Source organism: Ziziphus jujuba, chromosome 9 (genome assembly GCF_031755915.1).
Source record: "Ziziphus jujuba cultivar Dongzao chromosome 9, ASM3175591v1".
Taxonomy (NCBI): Eukaryota; Viridiplantae; Streptophyta; class Magnoliopsida; order Rosales; family Rhamnaceae; genus Ziziphus; species Ziziphus jujuba.
Genome location: NC_083387.1, coordinates 24,421,565 through 24,430,531, shown reverse-complemented (window position 1 = coordinate 24,430,531; position 8,967 = coordinate 24,421,565).

The window sequence follows — 8,967 nt, the reverse complement described above, 5'->3', positions numbered from 1 at the left end:
TGATATATATATAGTTACAAAGAGAGAATAAAAGATAACTAGAATATTGGTCCTCCATCAATGGAGATTTACAAGCTATACAGCTGACAGATATTTTACATAAGGAAAGACAGCAGAGAGGATGTACAAGGAAACTATACAGCTGACAGATATTCTATATAAGGAAAGACAACAGAGATGATGTACAAGGAAAAGATATCAAGATTTGGGCCTGCAAATCCCTTGAGATGTGGAAGAGGTTTGTTTCCTAATATGCCCTCACAAAATTGGGTCACCATCGGAGACACCAAGCTTGGCCCGAAGAGAAGTGAACTGTTGTTTGGCAAGAGGCTTGGTTAAGAGATCAGCTATCTAGTCTTAAGTGGTAACATGTGAGACAACCGGTGGCAACCTTGGTCCGAACAAAATTGTAATCAATGGCAATATGCTTCATTTTAGAATGGAAAAACGGGTTGGCACACAAGTAAGTGGCTCCATGGTTGTCACAAAGTAGGCGAGGAGGCTTGGGAGTAGAAATGATAAGTTCAGACAGGAGGTTTTTAAGCCAGGAGAGTTCAGTAGTAGTGAGTGCAATAGCCCAATACTCGGTTTCAATGGAGGAACGAGCAATGGACCACTGCTTTTTAGAGCTCCAAGAGACAGGGTTGTTGCCAAGATAGATGACATATGCAAAAGTGGAAGAATAATAATCATGATTCCTGACCCAATCCACATCAGAGTAAGCAAGGAGATTAAATGAAGAGCTGCGGCAAAGTGTGAGGCCATAATGGATAGTATGTTTGAGATAACGAAGCAGATGTTTGGCGTATGTTTGAGATAACGAAGCAGATGTTTGGCAGCAGTCCAGTGGGTTTGGGTTGGTGCATGCATGTACTGAGCAAGCTTGTTGACTGGGAATGCAATGTCAAGTCGTGTTAAAGAGAGGTATTGCATAGCACCAATGACACTTCCGTACTGAGTAGAATCATTTGCTGGGGTACCATCATTTAGGACAAGTTTGGTAGTTGTGGACATGGGAGTGACATTTACTTTTACCCTAGACAAGTGAAAATGTGCCAGAAGATCTCTTATGTATTTGTGTTGAGACAAGAAGAGGCCATCACGAATGGGGATAACTTCAATGCCAAGGAAAAAATGGAGCGATCCCAAGTTTTTAATGGAAAAGCGGTTGGACAGATCAACAATAAACTTGTCGATGAAGGAGTTGGAATTACCTGTGAGCAACAAATCATCAACATAAACTAAAAAGAAAGCTTTAACACCATCTTCGTTGAAAATGAAGAGGGAGGAGTCCGATTGGGAGGCAACAAAACCACAGGAGGAGAGGAACTCCTTTAACGCTGAAAACCAAGCACGAGGGGCCTATTTTAAGCCGTATAAGGACTTTCGAAGGCGGCAAACATGAGTGGGTCATGATTCATCCACAAAACCAGGTGGTTGAAGCATGTAGACTTCTTCAGCAAGTTTCCCATGTAAGAAGGCATTGTTCATGTCAAGCTGCCAAATAGGCCAGTCATTGTTTAAAGCAATGGATAGTATTACCCGGATAGTAATGGGTTTGATGACTGGACTAAAGGTATCGGTATAGTCGATACCAGGTCATTGATGGAAGCCTTTTGCGACAAGGCGAGCTTTGAAGCGATCAACTTGACCATCAAGGTGACGCTTCACATGAAAGACCCACTTACAACCCACAAGGTTCTTATTTGGGTCCCAAGGAACAAGGTCCCACATGCCATTACATAGTAAAGCATTCATTTCATCACACATAGCCTCCCTCCACAGTAGTTCTTTCAGGGCTTGAGAGATAGAGGTAGGTTCAATTGGTAAAGGAGGAGGATGAGAGGTAGTAGTATTAATTTGTTTGGGTTTAAAAATATTTTTTTGTGGGCGGGTGACCATCTGGTGAGTTTGACGGGGCTAAGGTGCAGGTGAAGAATCAACCATGGGTGCAGCACTGTTCAAGGAAGAGATAAGAGTAGATATAGAATGGTCATCCATATGAAAAGTTGTATCAATCGGCATTAAAGGGGAAGGAATGGGTGTAGAAATAGAAGGACTAGGAGGAGGAAGGGATGGTGAAGAGGACGACGTAGCTGAAGGAGAAGCAAAAGAACTGGACGAGGAGGAGAAGAAGAAGGCTCTGTTGCAAATTGAGAACAAGATGAAACGGAAAGATAAAGAGGACACGATGGAGGAGGGATAGTGATAGTGGGTGTGACCAGAGTGAGTGAGGTATCAGATGGAGAAGGAGTAGGAACAATATGTGGTGGGGTGGGGGAGCACATGTCTTGATTTCGGAGAGAAGGAGAGGCCTGGGCCCAAAAAGTATAAGTTGAAGAGGTGATGTGGTCAGATGCATGAAATGTTTGCAGAGAAGGGAATGTAGTTTCAAAGAACTAAATATGACAAGAGTAAAAAATTTTATGAGTGCTGGGTTCGAAACAAATGTAAGCATTATGAAGGTTAGAGTAACTAAGAAAGATACAAGGCTGGGATCGAGCTTCTAATTTGTACTTAGTGTATGGTCGAAGCAAAGATAGCAAAGGCAGCCAAAAACTTGAAGTTTGGTGTAATTTGGAAGCTTTCGAAGAAGCATATGATATAGAGATTTGTTGGAAAGAATGGACATAGGAAGACGGTTTATGAGGTAGACAGCAGTTTGAAAAGCAAAGGTCCAGAATGGTAAAGGCAAATAGGCTTGATGGAGGAGAGTTAAACCAGTTTCAACGATGTGGCAATGACAACGTTCAGCAGTATCCACATGTTGAGGAGTGTAAGGTGGTAAGATTAAATGTTGAATACCGTGAGATTCAATAAATGATTTCAGACCTTTATATTCACCTTCTCCATCGGAGTAAATGGTAACAATAGGTGTTTGAAAAAAAATTTCAACCATGGATTTAAATTTAGGAAATAAAGCAAAAATATCAGATTTGTTTATCATAGGAAAAAGCCAGGAATATTCGGTGAAATGATCCACAAACAGAACATAGTAAGAAAAACCATCCATTGAGCGTATTGGAGAGGGTCCCCATACATCGGTGTAAACTAAATCTAAAAGACGACGACTTGTGAGAGAAAAAATGCCAAAAAGCAGTTTATGATTTTTACTACATTGACAAGAATCACAAAATGTAAAAGTAAATTAAGCAGAGTTAACAGGAAGATTATTTTGAGACAAGACAAGCTGGAGGATTTTAGATGAGGGATGACCAAGTCTCGCATGCCACTGATGAGAAAAGGTGGAGATGCCGACACAAGCAAGCTTGGGCTAGAAAGAAGTCCTATTAATGGATGGCCATTCATATACGTTATTCCTTCTCTTTCCTTGAACTAGATGTGCCCCCATAGCTAGATCCTTCACAACAAAAAAAGATGGAAAAAATTCAATGGAAGCATTACTTGTCTTGCAAAACTAAGAGACAAATTAAATTTCTCTGAATGGTAGGCACACACAAAACATTAGAAAGAAAGAAGGAAGTGTGAGGAGTGGAGAGAGTTGAGGAACCCATGTGAGTGATAGGAAGTCCAATACTATCGCCAAGTACAATATCATCAAGACCATTGTAAGGGTGATGAAGAAAGAAGGCATCAAGAGAGGAAGCCACATGATGTGATGCAGCAGAATCAACAAGCCAATTTTGAGGGGATTGGGTATTGTTACAAGTGGTTGTGTGATTGACGGTAGGGTGGCATTGAAGAAGAATTTTCTTGGCTGAGTAACATTGTCTAGCAGTGTGACCAGGCCGAGAGCAAAACTGGCAGATGACAGGGTGTTTTCCAAATGGTGGATCACCATAATTTTGACCATTAGATGAAGGTTTTGAGCCATATGCGGAGCCGTTGAGAGTGCCGTTTGGTCCACGATTTTGATATCCATTCCTTTTCCAGTGAGCATGATTCTATGACTTAGAGGTATGAGTGGAATTGATACTAACAAGCTTAGAACCAGATCTAACTTCCTCACGTTTAAGGAAATTGTCATATTCAATAAATTTGTCATGGAGTTCCTCAAAAGTAATAATTGCATCACGAGCATGGACTGCTGTAGACATTTCTTTGAACTTATGCCCTATGCCATTGAGATAGTAAATAACTAGCTCATTATTTCCAACGGGAAATCCAATTAAGGCTAATTCATCAGCAAGACATCTGCTTTTAGCAAGATACTTGTTCACCGGTTGAGTACCACGGTTGATGACAGTGAGTTGCTCCTTCAGACCAAGAATGCGGGATGCAGAGGCATTGGCAAACAGTTTGGTAAGACGTTGCCATGCTTCTCGTGAGGTGGTGGCTGACGCCACAAATGGAGCAATCGAATCAGAAAGAAAGGAGATAATATCATGCAACAGAAGTTTGTCCTAACGCATCCAGAAGATATATCCGGGATTTGAGACAGATTAACCATTGTCAGTCAAGAGAGGAGACGGACAGGGATTAATACCATCCAAGAAACCAATCTGGTTGTATCCAAATAAGAGAGCATCGATCTGAGCTTTCCATGAGAAATAATTGTTGTTGGTTAATTTTATAGGAAGCTGAGAAGCATTGAAAGAGATTAATGCAGGTTGGCTTAGAGACTAAGCAGGGACAGAAGATACTAGTGTTTGAATATTGGTAGAGATGGAGCTAGGAGTTTCCATTAAACAAAAAAGACTCGTTGGAGCTAATTTAGCTCTGATACCATAAAGAAGTTTCAATGTATACAGTGAATTTGAAAGCCAGAGACAATTCAGAGTGCTAGTACTGTATTGATATATATATATATAGTGACAAAGAGAGAATAAAAGGTAACTAGAATATTGGTCCTCCATCAATGGAGATTTACAAGCTATACAACTAACAGATATTCTACATAAGGAAAGATAGCAGAGAGGATGTACAAGAAAACTATACAGCTGACAAATATTCTACATAAGGAAAGATAGCAGAGAGGATGTACAAGGAAAAGATATCAAGATTTAAGTGTGTGAATCCCTTGAGGGTGTTTTTAGTACGTCGGATTGGCCAGGATTGGATGGGACACAATCCCAGTCTACTGTTTGGTTTATCATTTTGAGCTCGGGACAGGTTTAACCTAAACAGTAAATTAATCCCCAATGATCGGGACACAGCTGACCCGTCTCCCCCCCTAGGTCATTTTTGTCCCAAACTCAAAAAAGCCATTGTTCTCTCACCAAAGCGTATCGTTGCCTTGCGTGGAAGATCGAAGGAAAAATCACAGCTGCAACTCTCAGAGAAAGAAACACGGTTGGTGATCTCTATCTACATCTCTATCTGTTTTCTTCTCTGCATCTCTATATCTGTTTTCTTCTTCCTGTATTGTGACATTTCTTGTATCTTTTGAAATAAAGGCCATCTTATACTCGATCTGGAAAGGGCGTCCATTTGCAAGTAAACCCCAAACTAACCCAAGAAAGTGTCATCTTTCTCTCCTCTCTGTTTTGTTGTTGTGGGTGTGGATTTGAAAATGTCATATCTCGCCGATATATCTTTAAAAAAAAAAATTCCTTAAAAATTTTACCCAAAAATCGTTAGTTTTTTCTCTACGTTTGGGAAATTTTTTTACCTCAATTTGTGTTTTCTTTCAGGTTGGGAAAGGGCTTCCATCTTCCTCTCTGTTTTATGTTGTCGTGGGTGTGGATTTGAAACCCACTTTTGATCTCTCACCGAGATATCTAAAAAGAAAAAATAAATCCTTAGAACTTTTACGTTTTTTGCTGCGTTTGGTTTCTGAATTTCTGTTTTCTTTCGGGTTGGGGAAGGGCTACAATATTCCACTTAATTCAACCAGTGACGAATCCTCGTTTGTAGTATTTGCTTGTATATGTTTACTGGACCTGATGACTAAGATCCTTAGAAGAAGTTTGCATACATATCTTTACCAATGATGGCCTGAGTTTTCATACATGTCTTTAGCTAAGAAAGTTGAAACTTCAGAACATAGAAACAACGGGTTTGGTAAAGGGAATAGGTAAAACATAAGTGGGGTAATCCATGAGGACTAAATTGGTAGTGCATAAAGAATAACTTGAATTGTGAAAATATCTCATTGATATTTTCTATAATGATGTTATATATATATATATACATATACACACGCGCTTATGAGAGTGTATAAGTTTCCACAATGAAAAGCTATTGAAGGAAAAATGAACAATCTCTCTCTGATGTATAATTCTCCTTGATCCTAGGCCTATAATGTGTATGGCTATATTGTATTGGTTTCAAGCTTTAATCTTGTGATTGGGAAACCTTTGGCTATAGCTTTGCATTTTGCCAAGTTTGACTCCAACGGGTAATGCTGAATTTCTGTAGAAATTGGTGAAGTTTCTGCACTGGTTTCTTTACTCACAGTAGCTGTAAAGAAATTTGAAAGATGCTTGTTTACTTTTCTTGGGACATTTTCAAAATTAGATGTTGGAAGGTAAATGTAACTGACAATATCTAGTTTACAAGTACAAGAAGCCTAGCAGGTGTAGAAGGCAATCTTATAAGTGCTTGTAGAAACCTGCTTAAGTTTGTACTTTTTCTTTGGTATGGGAGGGCGAAAGAGGGTGTGTAGGAAGATTACTATTCGTATTTTTGATGTATAGTTTCAGTGTGCATACCGTATTACTTTGGTTGCTGGACCAAGATGCATAACTCCGTAAAAGTGTCTAAATTCTACCGTCATTTCACCTTGATATATTGAATGGTGTTACAAGGCATGGTTGTTTTTATTCTTGTAGCTTCACATATGAATTCTCCCTAATCCTTATCAGTCAAGTTTTCTCAGTTTGATGTTCCTCTACTCTTTTCCATTCTTTTAGTTAGTTAACATTTTCAGTTCATCTATATAGTTCTGAAAAGCATTATGTTCTAGAGGATGGACTGCTTACGCATAAAAGAACATATGAAATCATATCCCCTGAAGATATTGGATTTGAATGATCCAATGAAGACATTGTCAAAAAACTTAAGCAAGCTGTACTTCTTTTGCTGTTTTTCAAAATCCCAATTTCTGTGTTGATCTCATAGTTCTGTTATTTTCCTGCATGGTTGCATTTTCTGCTCATCCTAGGTTTAAGTGTGCTGGACTTTGTATTTGTCATGCTGGTTGTTATACAAAAGCATGACCTGATACCACAACTTGCATCTAGGGCAGGTTCTTAATGTGCTATAGTCGCTTGTTAAAGAACATTCATTCTATATCCTTAGTTGTGATGAATAGGACAATATAAGTCATTTTAACACTTCTCCCATTAAGCTGGTATATTTACTGCCTCAGCTAATCTGGGAATGACCAAAGATTGCAAAAATAATGCAGTACGAAGTTTGAAACAGGAGAAGCAGCTCCTGAAAATGCATTATATTCATGTACTTAAACCGTTCAATTTCAATATTAACGTGTGTTGTTGGAACATCTATATGTTAAGGTAGCTCTCTCTTCTATTTGTGTTGATTTTAGAGTTTGGCTTATTGACCAAGGTTATCAAGGTTTGTGAGGGTCCCTTGTGTAGCATGTATAGATTAGAATGAAGTGTTTTAGTTTCACTGATAAGTTTTTGATTTCATAGCTGAACTAGTTAAGCTTTTGCACTAAAATGAAGTTTGAAGTTTGAGATTTGTTTTAGATAGAAAAATTACGTGGATCTCTTGGATTTACAATAATTGTAGGGTATTTTACTTCGAGAAGAGCATTACAGAAGATTTTGGCTTTTGTTTGTATGGTCTTCTAGGAAGTTTCTATACACTTTGCCAGTCCCGACATATTCATGTTTTTCTTTTATTTTATATTTACCTTCACGGATCCAAGATGTATATTTCATTTATAACTAGTTTAGTGCTTTTCTAATTCATAATTTGGGGGGTAAAATGTAAGAGATTTTTCAATTTGAAATGGTAAAAACAGTTCTCTGCACAGTATTATAGTTGGTCATCTAGAATCTAAATATTCTCTTACATTCATTTTCTAGCTGATCTTGACAGGGTCATGATTACTAATCTAATTTACAAAATTTTGTATTTTCTATTGGTGGTTTTCATTTGCCATATTTGGGTATTCTGGTTACCTTGTGTATGTTGCGGGGTGGTGTTATTTTTCTACAAATTAAAAATGGAATAACATAAATGAAGATTCAAGTATTAGTCAACTGCTTCAGTGATAGACCTGTAAATTCTCCAGTTTGTAATAAGTTCAAATAAAAAAATAAAAGTGTCCATTGCTCTTGTAATTATTCACTAGGCCAGGTTTACAAGTTCATAAATTGTCCCAACCAATGGTAAAATGCTGAACACATTGAAAAATATAACCCAAACACTCAATCTAATTTGTTCTGCATATGCTTATCTGTTATGTATAATACCTTTCTTTTTTGTGTAGTTTATAGCTTATCTTTTATTCATAATGCCTTTCTTATTGTGCAGTTCAGAGAGTATCTTGTGATTTGGATCGGTCGGATAAGAAGGCAGTGCAATTTGTGATTGAGAAACTTCGGTCCTTGACAGCCAAAAAAGCTTGGTTAGATGAACAGTGCTTCTTAATAGTGGTGTTGATAAAATGTTTTAGATATTGTTTGTTGGTTTCCCTGCTAAGTATTTATCTTTGTATTTCATTGAAGAAAATCTTAAAATCCATCTTGAAGCATTTTATTGATGATGTATGGCAACAGTTGAAATTTGGGAATGATGTTTGGAAAATCTATCATGTTTGCTCATTTGGTGTTTTCCATAAACAAAAAGAAAATCAACTTTATATTATATTAAGTACGCACTTAAAAATGTGAACAAGCTTTCAAACTTTATGTTGAGATTTATTCAGCTAATTTTGTTTTTTTTAACAATAAAGCTTTTAAATTACATTATTGAATATAAGTTTTTGCTTAAGATTGAAAAATTAACAGATTTAATTTATAAGGATTATTTGTGAATGTCATTACAAATTAGTGCAACCTGCCTAATCAACTAAATTTACATGGAAAA